Source organism: Etheostoma spectabile, unplaced genomic scaffold (genome assembly GCF_008692095.1).
Source record: "Etheostoma spectabile isolate EspeVRDwgs_2016 unplaced genomic scaffold, UIUC_Espe_1.0 scaffold00569794, whole genome shotgun sequence".
Classification (NCBI taxonomy): domain Eukaryota; kingdom Metazoa; phylum Chordata; class Actinopteri; order Perciformes; family Percidae; genus Etheostoma; species Etheostoma spectabile.
Window position 1 is genome coordinate 46,827 of NW_022605328.1, and position 20,200 is coordinate 67,026.

At 42.2% G+C, this 20,200-nt stretch overlaps 6 non-coding genes across 6 annotated transcripts; 5 read left to right on the forward strand and 1 right to left on the reverse strand.

Moving 5' to 3' along the window:
• Positions 1-7,110: 7,110 nt before the first annotated feature.
• trnat-ugu (transfer RNA threonine (anticodon UGU)) lies at positions 7,111-7,183 on the reverse strand. Its single transcript has one exon. It is a non-coding gene; the product is annotated as a tRNA-Thr (tRNA).
• A 628-nt stretch (positions 7,184-7,811) lies between these two features.
• trnat-agu (transfer RNA threonine (anticodon AGU)) lies at positions 7,812-7,885 on the forward strand. Its single transcript has one exon. It is a non-coding gene; the product is annotated as a tRNA-Thr (tRNA).
• A 2,623-nt stretch (positions 7,886-10,508) lies between these two features.
• trnam-cau (transfer RNA methionine (anticodon CAU)) lies at positions 10,509-10,580 on the forward strand. The gene has a single exon. It is a non-coding gene; the product is annotated as a tRNA-Met (tRNA).
• Positions 10,581-12,053: 1,473 nt separating this feature from the next.
• LOC116685388 (small nucleolar RNA U3) lies at positions 12,054-12,269 on the forward strand. Its single transcript, XR_004330950.1, has one exon. It is a non-coding gene; the product is annotated as a small nucleolar RNA U3 (small nucleolar RNA).
• A 5,500-nt stretch (positions 12,270-17,769) lies between these two features.
• On the forward strand, positions 17,770-17,841 carry trnae-uuc (transfer RNA glutamic acid (anticodon UUC)). The gene has a single exon. It is a non-coding gene; the product is annotated as a tRNA-Glu (tRNA).
• A 1,327-nt stretch (positions 17,842-19,168) lies between these two features.
• On the forward strand, positions 19,169-19,251 carry trnal-cag (transfer RNA leucine (anticodon CAG)). The gene has a single exon. It is a non-coding gene; the product is annotated as a tRNA-Leu (tRNA).
• Positions 19,252-20,200: the final 949 nt, after the last annotated feature.

Here is a 20,200-nt window from a genome sequence, read left to right on the forward strand (position 1 = left end):
ACTTGTGTTTTATCTGCTTAACTGATTTTGTGTAAAGCACTTTGAATTGCCCTGTTGCTGAAATGTGCTCTACAAATAAAGCTGCCTTGCCTTGCCTTGCCTATACAGGTGTATATGTATGTATACATGATACATGTGTATACACATATGTAATGCAAACAGACCTACATAAAATACTATAAATATATAATGCATATGACACTGTTGTCCAAACCCACACAGTCGACAGAAAGAGACAGCATCTTGGAAGTTTGTGATCATTACTGTATGGTGATGTAACCAAGTGGTGTCCCATTTCATAGGGGTATGTTTTCACCCCTACCACTTACCCCTTGGTTTCAAGGGGAGGGGTAGGTAGGGGTAAGGGCCAAGGGGTAGGGGTAAGATGGAGAAATGGGATTCAGCCCTAATTTCAAACCTTTATTCACAACGCGAGAACATGTTTTACAACCATACGCACAAATCTCTTTAAGCTATGTCTAATTCTTTGTACAATTATTGTTCATAAAGAACAATCAGACAACTAGAAAACAACTAGAAAAATAAGTGACTTCAATACACGCTGTGAGCATATATGTAGAACAATATTCATGTTTTTATATTCTTCTGACAAGTGGCCGCACCAAAATAAAAAGATTAAGAACCATTGTGGTGTTCCCAGCGTGATGAATGTAAACTACACTACATACGTCCTGTATCTAGGCACGTTATTGGTCCAAGGATGTGAGACTTATTGAGAAGGTTATGAAACCAATGTAAGCTATATAAAAAACATTAGGCCTACATATTAAGGACATTACATCCTTAAATTAAGGAGTAACATAAACTGTCCTTTATTAGAGAAGGACAAGCAATAAGAAAATGAATCATGAATGTATTGGTCTCTGACCAGTCTGCCATTATATCATCTGGGATATCGCTACATTAATATCGTCACACTTAATCTCCGGAGCGCGTCCTGTAGAAACCTGAGGCTGAGACCACGGACGCTGCGCTGCTCATCTCTACTTTAACAGAGAGAGTGGACACTGATGCGACTCGCAGGTCTGCAGGCAGGTAGCGGCCACCGACCAGCAGCCACCGGGCAGCGGCCGCACACCAGGCAGCCTCGAGACAGTACCGTCCCACCGAGAAAAGTCCCACTCCGCATCAGGATGCCAGTGCAACCATTTCTAACCATCTAAACAGCTGTAGTAGGGTTTAAATAAACTTGCGACAACAATAGTGATAAGTAGACTAATGCATGTTAATAAAAATAAAAGCAGAACACATGCAGAAGACAACGGAATAACTGTTTAAAACCGTTTATTTCGGATCAGACGGCAGCTGATTTGACACATGAGACTCCAGGATTAATCTTAGCCTGGCTGTTAGCCTGCTCTGGACAGACGCTACTAGCACCGACTAGCACTGCTCACTGTTTGTGTCTGAAACAACACACATCGGGACAAAATGTTGCGTTTACTGGTAAACTGGTAAACCTCGAGACCGACGTATAACCGACTGCTATCTGTGGAGTTTTCCTCACGCTACTCTGTCCTCTGGACTGTCTCCATCTAGAAACTAAGCTGCACGGGGTGCAGGGAACAACTGATCATGTAGTAGCGGTAGATTGGGCTTTGCAAAAAAAACCTCCAGAGCGTTCTTGAAATGACGCTTTAAAACAAAAAAAAGCAGCCCTACCTCTTTCCTTCACTCACCTCCTCCCGACACCTTTCCTCTTGCCCCTCCTTCTTCTTCTCCTCCGTCTCCTCGTGTCTCTGCAGGTACTCGGTGATAAGGTCCAGTCAGGTTGTCTTGTGGCTCCCATGTGTTCTCCTCACTGGAAAGGTGAGTGCAGACAGAAGAACATCTCCTCACACTTTGTTTTTAGACATCCATTCTCACGCTAATACATTCCTCTTATTCATTTTTTCTATTCTAAGGTATCTATTTTTCTTTGCCATCTTGTAAGGTTATTTAAGGTATTTTGTGGGGGTCTGCAACGTAGTGTCAAATACCAAACCTTCAACTTTGAGGGCATGATAACATGCTGACACTTATTTGCAATATGTAAATATATTATATATCTCAGGACCAAGAACACCCATTATTATATTCTAGACTCATACTTACTCTGAGACCCCTTCCATTTCAGCAGAAACTCTACTCTTCCTTCCCACTCTGCGTCCAAAACCTTCACCACATGCTCCTCCTCTTCCTCCTTCACTGCTGCAGGCTCCTCCTCTTCCTCCTCCTTTCCTGCTCCGGTCGCCAGCTTGACGTCTGCCCCAAGGCGGTGGTTTCAAATCGAGTAACCGGGGTAACAAATGATTTTTCTTAATTGGGGTTCACAACTTAACTCTCATAGGAGAAACCCTGGAAAGCAGAATCACGGAGTCAATGAGTGAGAGAACAAACCGCCGTCCTCGTCTCCAAATCTCTGTTTATTACAGATTCTCCCAAACACAAAAGCATAAAACAGTCCTCAACAACAACATTCCCCTCGTGGAAACATGTTTCACTTCAATTTAAGAACCGTAACACCTTTTTCTTTACTCACCATTTTTCAGTGGGCAAAATCTTCCACACTCAAATTCCCAGAAATAGTCTCGTCCTTACCAAAATAAATATCACCCTTACTGTACCGTTTCAATAATAATATATATCTCTTCTTTCTCTTCTTTCTACCTCCAAAACTCCTCCATTATACTAATGTCCTCATGGAAATCATAAACCCTCTTTGGCTGTAAATAAATATTCAAACGACTTCAGAGTCAAAACATGAACCATCATACACCTGGGGATAATAGTTCAACTTATAATACATTCCTTTACTAATACTCTGTACAACTTTTAGGAGGAACTCCACTTTAAGAGTTAAACAACATTTTAACATTAACAATCCGGTTTTGGTGACCTGTCCCGGCTGGATCTGTCCCCGGAAATGTCCCCGGTTTTCACTGTGACTGACAGACCAGAAATTGGAATGAAAGAAAGAAAATACTGACAAAACGTAGCCGATGGTCGCACACCCTACACCCGCAGGCTCCAGGCAGCCAGAGCCAGCGGTGCTCAGAGAGGTTCTAGAAAGCCGTATTTTACGATGCTAAAATCACTGATTATTTACTTGGAGTCTGGTGGGTTTAGCAAACACAATTTTGCGAACTTTTATGTTTAAAAAAGATCTAATCTTTACAGAAAGGTCGAGCTCCTTAGAAATCCTTTCCATAATGTTGTCAGACACTTAGAATATTAATCTGAGTCTGTTAGCAGCCAAACAAGCACTTTTATGAACGTAAATACAAGCTGGACAATTATCCCATAACTCACGCTGCGGGACACATACAACATACAGGCAGTCGCGAAAGTCAGACCCGTTAAAACTAGCTTTTTTACAACGAGGTTTGGCGGAGAAACAAAGCTCGTTTCACATTATCCGGGGTCCATTTGAATCTTTACGACGGATTTATGTTCTTCCTGTGCAATGACATAATATTAAACAATGATTAATCCACGAAACATGCCGTTGGGAAACGCAAAACCACATCTCATTAGCAAAACCTCACATTTAACATTTGGTTACCATATTCATAAATAATTCTCTCCTCGTTAAACACACAGTACATTTTTAAATCCTAAGGTTAGACTAAAAAATTCGGCATTAAAAGAAACACCATGACCTCCTATTTAGCTAGTTTTTTAACTTTTATCCGTCCAACATACAGCCAGTCGGCGAAAGTCAGACCCGTTAAACTAGCTTTTTTACAACGAGGTTGGCGGAGAATCAAAGCTCATTTCACATTATCCGGGTCCATTTGAATCTTTAACGACGGATTTATGTTCTTATTGTGACATAATGTTTAACAATGATTAATTCACGCCGTTATGTTGTATGCGGGAAATCGCCATGCCGTATTCCATTAGTAAAACTTCAATTTTACGTTTCTTTTAGCCTTTTCATTAAGAATTCTCACCTGGACAAACTTGAATTGGGATTTCTTAAATCGGCAATTTACACTAAGAACTTCGGCATTCAACCAACACGCCAAATAACTCTTATTTACTGAGATTTACACTATTAAGTAGTAGTAATAACTCTTCAACCTTAGATCCTACGGCGTCTGTCAGCTGACGGACCAGACTCCGATATCGAATCGTCGCATTTTAAATTTGTTTTGTCATTAGGGATTCTCACCTCCACAAACATGAAGAATTGTTTTTTGTTTTTGTTTTTGTAATTGGAAGATTCGACATGAAATTCGGCATCAATTAACTCCCAAATGAGCTCTTATTTTACTCGATTTTAACTTTTATCCCGAAACCTATAATAAACATGGAGGAGGTTGACGTGTTAAAAATGGCTATTTTATGAACAAGGTTTGGCGGAGGAGAAACAACAGTATTTGTCCAGCTGGGAGGAGGCCCCGGGGAGGGACAGCTCTAGGTCTAATGTCCCCGATTTAAGTTTTACAAAAATAAAAACATGACGTGTTTTGGAGGTAAATACGCCTCTGAGCTGAAAATGTCCCCGGATTTTGTCAGAGAAATCTGGTCACCTTAGTTAAAAACCACAAAATAACTCATTACCAGGGAATGGAAGCACCAGTACCCAGAATCACACACACAACCCTATGTAACTAGCATGTTAGTTAGCAGTGATTAGCCTGTGTCTATGTTAATGTTAACTAGCATGTTAGTTAGCAGTGATTAGCCTGTGTCTATGTTAATGTTAACTAGCATATTAGTTAGCAGAAATTAGCCTGTACCTATGTTAATGTTAACTAGCATGTAAGTTAGCAGTAATTAGCCTGTGCCTATGTTAATGTTAACTAGCATGTTAGTTAGCAGTAATTAGCCCGTGCCTGTGTAAATGTTAACTAGCATGTTAGTTAGCAGTAATTAGCCAGTACCTATGTTATCTACTAACATATACCTACCTCTCTCCGTCTCTGCTGATTGGAATGATTGAGATTTCTCTTGCACAGCTACCAGAAGACTTACAGCTTTCAGACAGGTTGCTCACGTCACATCTACGTCATCAAGCTCAGTTGGAGCCTGCGCAGTAACGCTCAGCATCACCGGGAAAGAGTTTCTAATAGACTTCACTGGTCTCCGTCCAGAGCAACGGGACCTGTTGGTCCATGTCTTTAACTGTCTATGATCCCACCCCGATACACACCTGTTAGCTAGCCGCGAGCTCTATTGTTTACGAAACCCGTTTCCCGCGGTTACAAACGCGGCTCTTTAGCTCGCCTTTACACATCATAAACTCCATAACTACCCCCCCACAGCTTCAGTCCACCACACACACGGCAGAAGGAAACCGTCTGTTGTCATTTTTACCGAGTACCAACCTGGGGCCTGTTGCACGAAAGTAGAATAAAGATATCCAGGATAAGTGATAAAGCGCAGCTTGACTTAGTGTGACCTGCTCATCGCGGCTTAATCGGTTGCACGTTTGCCGAGCCAGGATGAACAGGTGGAGCTATGTCCAGCCAGGTGTAGATAGCCAGGATAAGTGCACGTTCACGGCTTTCTCAAATAGACCACGTTATCGATCACAGATTTACTGATGCAGAGATGAGAAGACGCATGCGCCAAATGTTTCACCCAATGAGCAGCAGCTTCTAATGGAAAGTAACGAGGAGGGGAAGAATATGCAAAAAGGGAAATACGGCTCTTATCAAACGGAGAAAAAAAGCCCGACATAGCGGACCCGACTGAATGTGTGGGGGTTTAAAAATATCTACTTTGCCTCAAAAGTGAGCAGAGGGAACTAATGTTCCTCGGGAAATGGACCAAGGACTTTAGGCTCAATTTCAAACCCTTATTCACAACGTGAGAACATGTGTTACAACCACGCACAAATCTCTATAAGCTATATCTAATTCTTTGTACAATTAATGTTCATACAGAACAATCAGAAAGGGACAACAACTAGAAAAAAAAGTAAATGACTTCAATACACGCTCATGTTTTTTTATTCTTCTGACAAGTGACCGCACCAAAATAAAAAGATTAAGAAGCATTGTGGTGTTCCCATTGTGATGAATGATACTCCACTACATACGTGCTGTACATAGACCACGTTATTAGTCCGGTGATGTGAGACCTATTGAGAAGGTTATGAAACCGTGTAAGGTATAACAAAAACAAGGGCCCCTTATTAAGGAGTAACACAAACTACCCTTCATTAGAGAAGGACAAGCAACAAGAAAATGAATCATGAATGTATTGGTCTCTGACCAGTCTGCCATTATCATCTGGGAATATCGCTACATTAATATCGTCACACTTAATCTCCGGAGCGCGTCCTGTAGAAACCTGAAGCTGAGACCACGGACGCTGCGCTGCTCATCTCTACTTTTACAGAGAGAGTGGACACTGACGCGACTCGCAGGTCTACTGGCAGGCAATAGCCACCGGCCCCCGGGCACCGGCCCCGAGCACCGGGCAGCAGCCACCGGCGGCGGCCACCGGGCAGCGGCCGCACGCCAGGCGGCCTCGACACACTACCGTTCCCCCGGAAAAGTCCCACTCCGCATCTGGGTGCCAGTGCAACCATTTCTAACATCTAAACAGCTGTAGTAGGGTTTAAATCAAACTCGCGACAACAATAGAGACAAGTAGCTAATGCATGTTAATAAAAATAAAGCAGAACACATGCAGAAGACGGAATAACTGTTAAACACGTTTATTTCGGATCAGAGCGGCAGCTGATTTGACACATGAGACTCCAGGATTAATCTTAGCCCGGCTGTTAGCCTGCTCTGGACCAGGCTAGCCGCAAAGAATAAATCTCCATGGTTACTTGGCTGGGCTTAATTCAATCTGGTTTCGTGCAACCGAGTCGAAGCTAAATTCATCCAGGATAACTTGAATATCCCGGCTTAATCCCTTATCCTAGTTTCGTGCAACAGGCCCCTGGGCCACGTTCAGCCCCAACAAAACAAGGTTTTGAAAGCATTAAAAAATGGGTCCAATCCATTTCCCTTTAGATATGTATTGCCCCTCAACAGGCCACAACTGGGCAAAATTAAATAATGCTTGTTAAGCACTATAGCAAAAATAAATAACAAATATATACACTCTTTGTAGTGCTGATAACAAAAGTATTAACTGATTATCAGGCACTGCTGGGATTTGGACCCAGGATCTCCTGTTTACAAGACAGGTGCTTTAACCACTAAGCTACAGCGCCTCCTACAGGTTTGTCTGTCATGCAAGATTACAATGAGCTAGTGAACAGGGTTCCAACCATCCATCCATCTTTGTCAAGCAGCTCCAGCAGGGGACCCCAAACTTCCCTTTTCAGAGCGACTGGGTGATCTCGAGGCGTTCCCAGGCCAGGTTGGAGATATAATCCCTCCACCTAGTCCTGGGTCTTACCCAAGACCTACTCCCAGGTGGACGTGCCTGGACTACCTCCCTAGGGAGGCCCCCACGACGCATTTTGACCTGGTCACCAATTTCTCATTTTTGTATTGCAGCACACCCAGCTGCTAGAGCTTCTCAACGATCTGGAAGAGTGCTGGGCCCTGAAGCGTCCACCTCAGTCTGGTTCAAATGGTGACTGGTCCACCTGGTGGACCGAGCTTCTCTGGCTCTAGTTTAATGTTTGTGTTTCTTGTTGTTTAAACAAGTATAATATTACTGAAATGTAATTGGTAATACGTTATATTATTGTGTTAAAGCAAAAAGGAATACATTACTTTATTTGCGTTACTTTTGTAACACGTTACTCCCAATACTGCCAGTCAGTATACTTTATGTTTATCTTATTTAAGGTAAAAGAGAAAGTAAGACTTAACATTACAGCTATTAATGGAGGTGCTGTGGCTTAGTTGGTTAAAGTGCCTGTCTAGTAAACAGGAGGTCCTGGGTTGAAATCCCAGCAGCACCTTGTTGTTGCATAGATTACCTTAGTTTGCATACCATCATCATGTCCACCCAATCCTCCTGCTACCCATTAAACAGATCACTTTGCATTCAGTCTTGTAATCACCATAAAAATTAGGTATCACTGAAATTTGAACAACTGTGTTGCTGCAGTCAGAGTATACAGTGTTCATCCTGAATGGGCCAATATAGTGCATTAGAACTGCTTGTTGGTCTATTAGCTTTGGAACCTCCCTTTCCCCACAGCTTTCAATTGTAAATTGTGCACTCTTGGAGTCATAGCATGGATCAGGAACCAAAACGGACACACCTGGGGCCTGTTGCACGAAAGTAGAATAAAGATATCCAGGATAAATGAAAAAGCGCAGCTTGACTTAGTGTGATCTGCTCATCGCGGCTTAATCGGTTGCACGTTTGCCTAGCCAGGATAAACAGGTGGAGCTATGTCAAGCCAGGGGTAGATAGCCAGGATAAGTGCACGTTCACGGCTTTCTCAAATAGACCACGGTATCGATCACAGATTTACTGATGCAGAGATGAGAAGACGCATGCGCCAAATGTTTCACCCAATGGACAGCAGCTTCTACTGGAAAATAACGAGGAGGGGAAGAATATGCAAAAAGGGAAATACGGCTCTTATCAAACGGAGAGAAAAAGCCCGACATAGCGGACCCTACTGAATGTGTGGGGGTTTAAAAATATCTACTTTGCCTCAAAAGTGAGCAGAGGGAACTAATGTTCCTCGGGAAATGGACCCTACGGACTTTAGGCTTAATTTCAAACCCTTATTCACAACGTGAGAACATGTTTTACAACCATGCACAAATCTCTATAAGCTATATCTAATTATTTATACAATTAATGTTCATACAGAACAATCAGAAAGGGACAACAACTAGAAAAAAAAGTAAATGACTACAATACACGCTGTGAACATATATGTATAACAATATTCATGTTTTTTTATTCTTCTGACAAGTGACCGCACCTAAATAAAAAGATTAAGAAGCATCGTGGTGTTCCCGGTGTGATGAATGTAAACTACACTACATACGTGCTGTATATAGGCCACGTTATTAGTCCGGTGATGTGAGACTTATTGAGAAGGTTATGAAACCAATGTAAGCTATAACAAAAAACAATAGGCCCACTTATTAAGGAGTAACACAAACTACCCTTCATTAGAGAAGGATAAGCAACAAGAAAATGAAATCATGAATGTATTGGTCTCTGACCAGTCTGCCATTATTATCATCTTGGAATATCGCTACATAAATATCGTCACACTTAATCTCCGGAGCGCGTCCTGTAGAAACCTGAAGCTGAGACCACGGACGCTGCGCTGCTCATCTCTACTTTTACAGAGAGAGTGGACACTGACGCGACTCGCAGGTCTGCTGGCAGGCAATAGCCACTGGCCACCGGGCACCAGGCACCGGGGAGCAGCCACCGGGCAGCGGCGGCCACCGGGCACCGGCCGCACGCCAGGCAGCCTCGACACAGTACCGTCCCACCGGGAAAAGTCCCACTCCGCATCAGGGTGCCAGTGCAACCATTTCTGACCATCTAAACAGCTGTAGTAGGGTTTAAATCAAACTCGCGAAAACAAAAGTGACAAGTAGGCTAATGCATGTTAATTAAAAATAAAGCAGAACACATGCAGAAGACAACGCAATAACAGAATAACTGTTAAACACGTTTATTTCGGATCAGACGGCAGCTGATTTGACACATGAGACTCCAGGATTAATCTTAGCCCGGCTGTTAGCCTGCTCTGGACCAGGCTAGCCGCAAAGAATAAGTCTCCATGGTTACTTGGCTGGGCTTAATTCAATCTGGTTTCGTGCAACCGAGTCCAAGCTAAATTCATCCAGGATAACATGAATATCCCGGCTTAATCCCTTATCCTAGTTTCGTGCAACAGGCCCCAGGACTCAATGTGGGCGTTGGCCGGCAATATTTGACACGTTCAGACCATGAAGACAGTTATCAGTTTATTTCCCATCTGGCAGGTATACTTGTGGACTCAGTTGGACATTTTGAAGATAATTGCACAATTTTGACCCAATTGTCAGTCTATTGCCCATCTGGCAGGGACATTTCTGGATTCAGGTGGACATTGTGGACAGAAACATTGATGGATCTTGATTCCCACCATGGGATTTAGCCTGTATTGCATATTGAGGTACAAGGTCATAAGATGCCATTAACATCCCGCGCAATGTATTGCCATTGTCAAGCAAATTGCCACCCTAGTGACTTTCTTCCATGTCTCCATGAACGCCCATATGTTTGGGCTGACAATTACAAGAGCAGCCAAAACCCTAGTCGACCCAGTCCAAACCATCGCGGTTAGCCTCACTTGGTGTCCAAACTAAAATGATAAGAGGCAACTTGGTAGACTCCTTACTGATGTTTATATCTGTACTCACAATGCCCTGTTTTTAAACACCAGCCAATCACAAGTGTTACATGTGAATAATCAATGTGTGAGTAATCAGGAAGCTCACATAAAAAATAGTTGCAAAGTCTACCAAATGTTTAACTTTCGAACCCGTGAGTGGGTTGGAACCTTGGTTGCCACCTTCCATCAAAAGGTGAATCACAGACCTGGGTAGAAATTCCAGAGCAGAGTGGCGCAGCGGAAGCGTGCTGGGCCCATAACCCAGAGGTCGATGGATCGAAACCATCCTCTGCTAATTCCTATGCTTTGTATCAGCAGTATGTCTGTTTCCTGTCTGTTGATGTTTAACAGTTTCTGGAAAAGTTTCCACCTAAATACTGGAGCATAAAAAAATAAATATACTACAGTACAATTACATACATACTGTAAAATATGTGCATTCAAAGTGCTTGTTGTGCTATCTGATAGTCTGAGGTATAAAAGAGAGAGCATACCGCTTAGTGTGTGACAGGAGATCTTAGTCTACCACTACGTTCTATAACCCTACCAGTCAGATTACCACAGGAGGTAATATCTTCTGCAGCTCTTTTAAAGACTCTACCATAATACCTGCTTGGACTCAAAGCCATATCAACTGCTTGGAAGGCAGCTGTGCTCACCACTATACCACCATTGCTGGACAATATAATGTTCACTGCAAATCTTGCAACACATCTGGTCATTGAGACTGAAAATAAATGCTCAGAGATGCAACAGTGGCTTCCAGTACCTATGAGGTATTACAATATTGTCTGTGAAGGTACATCTGGTATAATGGAACGTGTGACCACCATTAAAGGATGGCTTTCATTGTCAGCAGGATTCAAACTTGCGAGGGGAGACGCCAATGGATTTCAAGTCCATCTCCTTAACCACTCGGCCACGACAACCTGTAAAGCAGTAGGCTACCGATTTGGACTAATATTTATAACCTATTCAAGGCAGGGCAATTCAAAGTGCTTTACACAAAAACAGTTAAAAAATAAACAAATAATAAAATAACAATAGATAAAACACAAGAATAAACAGTTAAAAAATAAAATTAGATAAAACACAAGAACAAAAGTTCCTAAAGAAAGGCAACATCAAAAAGAAAGGTCAGCGTTGTGAATCAGCTGTAGCTGTCTGATTGATTTTTTAGGGAGACCTGTAAAGACCCCGTTACAGTAGTCAAGTCTACTGAAGATGAAAGCATGGACCAGTTTTTCCAAATCCTGTTGACACATAAGTCCTTTAACCCTTGATGTATTCTTAAGGTGATAGTAGACTGACTTTGTAATTGTCTTAATGTGGCTGTTAAAATTCAGGTCAGAGTCCATGACGACACCAAGATTTCTGGCTTTGTCTGTTGTTTTTAACATTGTTGTTTGAAGCTGAGCGCAGACTTTTAATCGTTCCTCTAAATTTGTGTGTCGTCCGCATAACTATGGTAACTTATTTTGTTGTTTTACGTAATCTGAGCCAGTTGAAGCATGTTAAGAACCAGTATTAATGCAAAGAAAGGACTGGAGCATTTATTGTAGAGAATAAGTAGACTGACACTGAAGTATTGAGACAACAGTGACTGAAAATCTAATTCAATCTACATATCGGTCTTCTTAAAGATCTAAATAGATTTTCTCACCTCAGAGTCATCTGGAGCACGTAACGATTAGCTTCTGTCCCTCTGAACCCTGAGTGACAATCACTCTGCAGGGAGTGAGATGCAGTTCCCCCCCTCAGTCTAACCACAACTATACTTTCAGGGATCATTTCTAGAGTCTCTGACTTGAGGAATGTGTTTCTAAAGTGTTTGGGCTCGCTGACCACGATGATGAGTCGTGATATTCCTTTCTGAACGAGAAGCTGACAGAGAGTAATGATTCACTTCATATGCTCTCTGTCATTGATGATCGTTCTTTGCTTCTTTATGGAGCATTGAGGAAGGGAATATGATCAGAGTGGTAGTAGCAGATATGTGGAAAACTAACATGTGTGAAGGTAACAAAACATGCTAAGCTTTCTAATTAATTGAATTTATTGTCAGTCTCGAAGTATGTTTGGTCCATGGTGGACAAGGTTACTTGAAAGGGTTAACACCTACTTTCTTGACTTTGTAATACCTTATGTCCAGTGTAAAAATATAAACTGAGTTAAGCCATAATTCATTTTAATTTCTACCTTTGCTTTTCCTACTTTGACAAGTCAAAAAGGGTGCATTGTTTGAAAGCCCATCTCTACACATCCATGTTCCACTCCCACAGGTGTTTCCACTTGACTAATCAGACTGTGTGGCCTTTACAGGCTCAGCTTGATTGACATGTATTAAAGGGGTGGAACGGTACACTGAAGTCCCGGTGGACGGGATGGCTTGTTGTAACGAGGTTTGCGTACATACAGCAAATACTTGAAGCCAGGTTACTCTACGAGTGGATACGGAGCATTGAAGGTGACGTGGAAATCCTGATTGATTCAGTGATTTTTTGGCCCTATTTGTATTTGTGTCTAAAGGCTGGTTAACCACTGTAGGGAGGAGACGTTGGACAGTTTTTTTGTCTCGTTCCAGTGATTGGCAGGTCTGGGTGATGGCGTTGGATATGCGTAAGCAGGTTGGATGTATTTTCACTCACGTACCAACAACGCCGGCCCACAGTCCTCGTTTTATCCACCACTCTCTCACCTGTACTACTGGAACTGACTGGGAAACCAAAGTTTCCCCGTGGGTCGCCACCACTCGCCGTAGTAGAGGCTGCTCTTCCTTAGTGCTGCTGGCTCTGACTCATATGAAGGGAAATATGGGGCAAAAGGTGAGAGCTTGCAGAACAAAAAAATCTGAACTCATATGTTTAAATTTGCACTTGCAAAAATCTTAATTTGATGTCACATAATGAAAAAAAAACACGAGAGCTTGTAAAAAACATCTGAATTTTCATTCTGAATGTCATAGAAAAAATATTCACAAATGTGTAGATTGATATTTCCATGAACAGAATGACAGCTGCAAGCGTGTAGTGCAACATTTACTTGTGTACTTTTTTTTAAATTCTGGTTCATTTTCCATTACAACCACAACTCAGTGATGACAACCTCTCAAACTAATTTGTACCTGTGGACTGAGTCTGTGGAGCTCTGAGCTAACAGGACGGGGGGGGGGGAATCAGGGTTCTATCACTAGATGAGGGACAACTCTGTCCGGCTTATTCATGTAGCATGGAAGCTACCGTTAGCTAACTAGCCAACGGCCAGGCCAACTCACAATAGGACTGAAAATTGTTCTTGAAAAAATGCTAATAAACAGTAAAAAAATAAATAAAACTGTAATATATTTCTTGTCCTGCCTATGCACCACCTGTCTGTACTTTGTATATCACATTGCACTTTTCTGGTTAGACACAAACTGCATTTCGTTGTCTTTGTACTTGTACTCTGCACAATGACAATAAAGTTGAATCTAATCTAATCACAAAAAAAAGATGGATGTCTTTGCACAAGAGCAGTACACGCAAGTATGCGCCGTTTGGGACGTCATTTTCTCTAACTCCAGTAACTGTGTGTGCTCAGCAACTTCCTATTAATTAACCCTCTGAGACCTAAGGTCATTTTTATAGCTCATTGTCCGTCTGCTTCTATTTTCTATAAAAGCTTGTAAAACATAAACCCTGGTGTCTCCAGTCAAGATATCAACATAATTTCCTTCAGAACAAACTGGGCTATTAGAATATTTGTGCTGCACTGAGGTCACTTCAATGTTAAAAAATGGTTGTAGGACCTTAAAGGGAACATGAATCTTCCAGATATGTATTGATATCACACACAGAGCAGTACGAGCTGAGCCAGTCTCCTCTAAAACTCTTCTCATATGTCCTGGGAGTCACACTGGGAAGAAATAAACATTAGAACTTATACAACTATGCATTTATTTTTTAGCTTAATTTACCCAACAGAACAGCTTCGGAGTCATTGGAATGAGTTGAATGGTGGTCGTCTCGCTCCCCCCCCAGCGACAGTGAGCTGATTCCCCCCCCCCTTACAATATTCACTGAAAATCTTGTAACACATCTGGGCATTGACACTCAAAATGCGCTCTATCACTGAGCTGAGCTACAGCCCCTGAAGATTTTCAGATTTTTTTGACTTTTTTGTGAGATCACTGAATAATAGAAGAAACCTGGGTGGAATATGTAACGTTAATGTTGTGTATGGCTTCAAAACCTGGTGGTGGCTGGAAATCAAACCATGGCAAAAATGCTTGCACTGCTATGGTATGAATCAAAGTTAAGGTAAGGTAGCTATGCTCACCACTATACCACCATCATTGGACAACACAATGTTGACTGCAAATCTTGCAACACATCTGGGCATTGAGACAGATTTTTGCATTAATTACCATGAACACAAGGAGGTCACTACAACCCACCACACTGTGCTATGCAAATATGCTCAAATCCTTCTTAATTGTTGAGTAAAGCAGGACACGGGTAAAGTGCAGAGTTGGTAGACACCGATGCCGGGGATTGAACCCGGGGCCTCATAGATGCGAAGCATGCGCTCTACCACTGAGCTACATCCCCTGAATGCTCTCAATTTGTTTTTTTGTCAATCAATTTTTGTGTGCCTTCAATATCATACATGTGGCTATTATGAAAGAAACTGCTTAAAGGTTCCATAGTGTAATGTATAGCACTCTGGGGTCTGAATCCAGCCATCTGACTTCAATTCTTGGTTAAACCTGGTTTCAAGCCACAGCACAGGTGAAAAAGATTCTAGTTTAAAGTAAGCTTACAGGTTTAATGTCCTTGGCCATTTAGACTGTAAACAGTATGTTGGTGGGGGCATGTTGAGGAGTCACCTGGTCATTAACGTAACGCAAAGGAGTTCCAAATTTGACATTATTGACTGGAAGTGATAGGCTTTTAGTTACATGGGGGATACACAATTTGCATTCAGTCTCGTAATCACCATAAAATTTGGAGATTCCTGAAATTTGAACTTGTGTTGCTGCAGTCAGAGTATACCAGGGACGTGCAGTCAGGGTAGGCAGTGCCTACCCTGCCAAAATTCAAGCATAAAAATGTTTATTAAATAAATGTATTTAATAAACTTGCATTTGTATTTTTACTGTTTATTCTTGTGATTTATATGTGTGTTATTCCAATTATTTAGACGGTTCGATGACAAATGTAGCAGTTACGCATAATCAAATAGAAAAAATGGCAGAATAAGCTAATAATGCCTTTACTGCCCATTCAAACAATTAGCCAATGTTGCGCATGCGCACTTCGATCCTGTATTCTTTAACATGTACGTCAAAAGGCACAACTCTGCCGTGCCTTTGTACGTAAATGTGTTATGCCAGTAATCGTCTCCGTTACATATCAAACATGAACCAATTAAAATCGAGATATTACTGTCCCTTTGCGTAGCTGACGTCATTACACCAGCTACGTTGTAAGCGCAATCCCCGCGAAATTCAAAGTCAGAATGACAGCAGCGGTGTCCGCCGACATCACTGCGGTGAGGAATTTCTCTAAACTCGATTTTAATTCAAAAAAAGAACTAATAGCAAGATGGAGGTCTACGCCAGCCTTAGATGGACTACTGCAGCAAAAGGGACAAATACTCGTCGCATCGTTTCAAACTGACTGGTTTGGAAGAAGAGATGTGGCTATGTGGCCGTGCTAACAGTGAGCGGCGGGACCTCTACGGGTCCTGGATCTGAACAACCTGCCCGCAGCTTTAACCAAGCAGGAAAAACCGTCAGCTCATATAATACCGGCAACTACAGCTTCGCACATTGTCCACCCTGAAACGGATCAAAACATCCAGTCGGAACCGGACCGGGCCAGCACGTCTTCCAGCCCTCGCCGAGTCAGAGACTATGCAAACTAAAGCACGGTAAAGACGAGTTTTACAACGCTGGGATCGACGCCTTCACGAGAAAGCGTCGGATGGATTTTATGTACAAATCTACCGATTGGTGAATCAGAAACTATTTTGGGTTTAGTGTGATTGAACTAATGCTGCTAGCCACCTGCCTTCATATTCAGTTGAGCAGTGTCTGTTTTCATTGTTGCTGACTGGGACTGACAAACATGGCCGCTGTGCAATAATTAGAACTAAGATGGTTTCAGAACTTGCATTCTGATGCTGGACATTACGTGTGTGTGTGTGTGTGTGTGTGTGTGTGTGTGGTGTGAGTGTGTGAGTGAGTGAGTGAGTGAGAGAGAGAGAAAATATGTCACCCAGAGTATTTGTCTGAAATCTTAACTTTGCGGGAACACACTGTCATTGCGGTCTTCAAATCAGCTGGTTTTAGAAGTCCTAAGGTCCAGGTACAAACGGTGGAGGGGTCAGGCTTTTGCGGTTGCTCCCCCGAGACTCTGGAACAAGTTACCCCCCGATATTCGCACTGTTACAGATGTGGCTCTTTTTAGGTCCAAACTCAAGACATATCTGTTGAATCAGGCTTTTAATCCGTAGCAGTGGTGGGACAGTTTCATTCTTTTGTTTCTTTGAGACTTTTTCTGATTTGCTGTTCGCTATGTTCACTCTTTCTATTGGATGATGTCATTATACTCATTCTGTTAAGCACCGTAGCCTGCTGGTTGCTGTAAAGTGTTATATGATTACATTAGATTGATTTTGATTGATAGATTAATTGGAAATGTCTTGCTATCGACCGCGCGTGTGTGCCGCGCTTGTGCGTAACGTTTTGATTTTTAGCCTAAACAATAAATTAGGTAATCTGCATTTCATAACTCAGTGCCTACCCTCTTACTGACATCAACGCACGTCACTGCTGTTCCTGTATATCATCGTGGAAGTAGCTTGATTGATTGATATGCTCCCTTATTTGTACCATAACAGAGATCTAATGTTTAACAAATCGGGTTGGGCGAGTAACCTTTCTGGTTACTTCGTGACAAATAACTAAAGGTTGTGTAGTTTCTGCTGACAGACTCAGATTATTATTCTAAGTGTGTGACAACATTATGGGATGGATCCCTACAGAGATAGACCTTTTAGTTAAAGAGGAACATCCTTTTAGTTTAGATCCTTTAGTTTCAAACCAGACCAGAGTGGTGATTGGAGGAACAGTGGAAAGATGAACCAAGACAGCTTTTCATATATATATATTTCTTTTTCTATTGACTATAGTTGTTTGTTTTTAACAGAAATCAACCTGTCAGCATTTCTATTCATCATAAAGTTCCGACCCTAAATTTTTTACCGCCAGTTCTAAATGGAGCTGAACACGGAGGAGGATTCCTCCCTAACGGCCGCTCTGCTCTGCTCCGTGCCCCCGCTGTCCGGTAATAGTTAAAGCAGATAAAAACCTAAAGAACACTCAAAGGTTCAAGATAAAACTTACTTAAGAAGCTTCTTCATTCATGTTCAAGAGAAGGCCAGTTTCCAGCCAGACTATGAATTGAATCATGAAATCCCTGTTATTAATGTGGAATCAGTCCCATATGGTCTAGCGGTTAGGATTCCTGGTTTTCACCCATGTGGCCCGGGTTCAACTCCCGGTATGGGAATTGCTATATAGCCAATGAAGATCTGTAGTAAGATCTGGTGTAATGGTTCTGTATGCAACCTATGACCCTATGTATATATATCTACATGATATATGTCTCTTAAATCAAACATTGGCCAGTTATTTTTAATCTGCGTTGTGATTGTTGTGTGCCTTTAATATCACACATGTGGATATTATGAAAGAAACTGCCTAGCAAACCCTTGCAACACTGTAAAAGGTTCCATGGTGTAATGGTTAGCACTCTGGATTCTGAATCCAGCAATCCGAGTTCAAATCTCAGTGGAACCTATTTTTAAGCCACAGCAAAGGGTAAAAAGATCAACCTTTCAACTTTCCACATCTAGTTTAAAGTGAGCTTACAGGTTTAATGTCCTTGGCCATTTAGACTGCAAACAGTATGTTGATGGGGGCATGTTGAGGAGTCACCTGGTAGTTCATGTAATTGGAAGGAGCTTCAAATTTGACAGTATTGACTGGAAGTGGTAGGCTTTGAGTTACATGGGGGATACACACTTTGCATTCAGCCTCGTTATCACCATAAAAATTAGGGATCACTGAAATTTGAACTTGTGTTGCTGCAGTCAGAGTATACAGTGCTCATCCTGAATGGGCCAGTATAGTGCATCAGAACTGCTTGTTGAATGGTCTGTTAGCTTTGGAACCCCCCTTTCCCCACAGCTTTCAATTGTCAGACAAGGGTGGGGGAGTGGGCACTGTGTCCAACCCTTTCTGTGTCAAAAAAAACAACTAAAGAGAGTCACAAAACTTCTGCTGAGGACCTTTTACCAAGTCCAGTTGCCCTTGGCCTAGTTTTGAACCTTTGGGGTAATAGCATGGATCAGGAACCAAAACGGACACATCTGGACTCAATGTGGGCATTATACAGCAATATTTGACACGTTTAGACCATGAAGACAGTTATCAATTTATTTCCCATCTGGCAGGTGTATTTGTGGACTCAGTTGGACATTTTGAAGATAATTGCACAATGTTGACCCAATTGTCAGTCTATTTCCCATCTGGCACAGACATTTCTGAACGGACATTGTGGACAGAAACATTGGTGGATCTTGATTCCCAGCAAAGGATTTGGCCTGTATTGCACATTGCCTTCACATCCTACGTAATGTATTGCCATTGTCAAGCACATTGCCACCCTGGTGACTTTCTTCCATGTCTCCATGAACGCCCATATATTTGGGCTGACAGTTGAGAAACCTTCCCTTGTTAACTATGACATGGACGACAGAGAACCTACTATATCATGACATGTTTAATTCACTATATATTTTTTAAACAGGTCCTACTGAACATCTGTAGGATCAGTCAGGATGGCCGAGCGGTCCAAGGCGCTGCGTTCAGGTCGCAGTCTCCACTGGAGGCGTGGGTTCAAATCCCACTTCTGACAACTACTGTTTTCATCTGGAACTAATGTCTGAGATGTGATATTGGGAATAAAGAACTTAGCAGTTCTTTGTATTTAAGAGGACATGAATGTGTGCAAGAAATGCAAGTAAAGTGTTTGTGAGCGTCTTTATTGTCAACAGATGTAAAGTTACCGTGTGTTAGAACCATAAAGTTCTGTCAAGAATAACCTTACCAGATGCCCGAACCACCTCAACTGGCTCCTTTCAATGCGAAGGAGCAGCAACTCTACTCCGAGCTCCTCTTGGATGACTGAGCTTCTCACCCTATCTCTAAGGGAGACGCCAGCCACCCTCCCGAGGAAACCCATTTCGGCCGCTTGTACCCTTGCCCAACCTGATTTGATAAAATATTAGATCTCTGTTATGGTAAGAATAAGGGAGCATATCAATCTATCAAGCTGCCACCATGAGGATATACAGGAACAGGCAGTGCACTACAATTTGCAATTTGCCAGTGTCCGGTAACTACTACTAACCAATTGAAAAGTTTATGAACATTTGTGCAAACAGATATGAGTGTTGTTTTCAGGTTGCCGTGGCCAAGTGGTTAAGGCGATGGACTAGAAATCCATTGGGGTCTCCCCGCGCAGGTTCAAATCCTGCCCACAACGAGAGGCGTTCTTTTAGAGTGCTAGCAAACCAATGACACATCACAGTAACCCTAATTGCAGTTGTGCCTTTATGTACAGTGTTGTGTTACTTCATAGGTACTGGAAGCCAACTGTCTCCACCATTTATTATCTGTCTGTGTTACAAGATTTTCATTGAGCGTTGCATTGTCCAGCAGAAAGGCAACAAGTGTGTTACTTTTCCACTATGATTTATACCATAGCAGTGCAATCATTATGCCCAGGTTTGATTTCCAGCCACCGCAGTTGCATTTACAGGTTTTAAAGCCATACACAACATATTTCAATTTCCTTGCGAGAG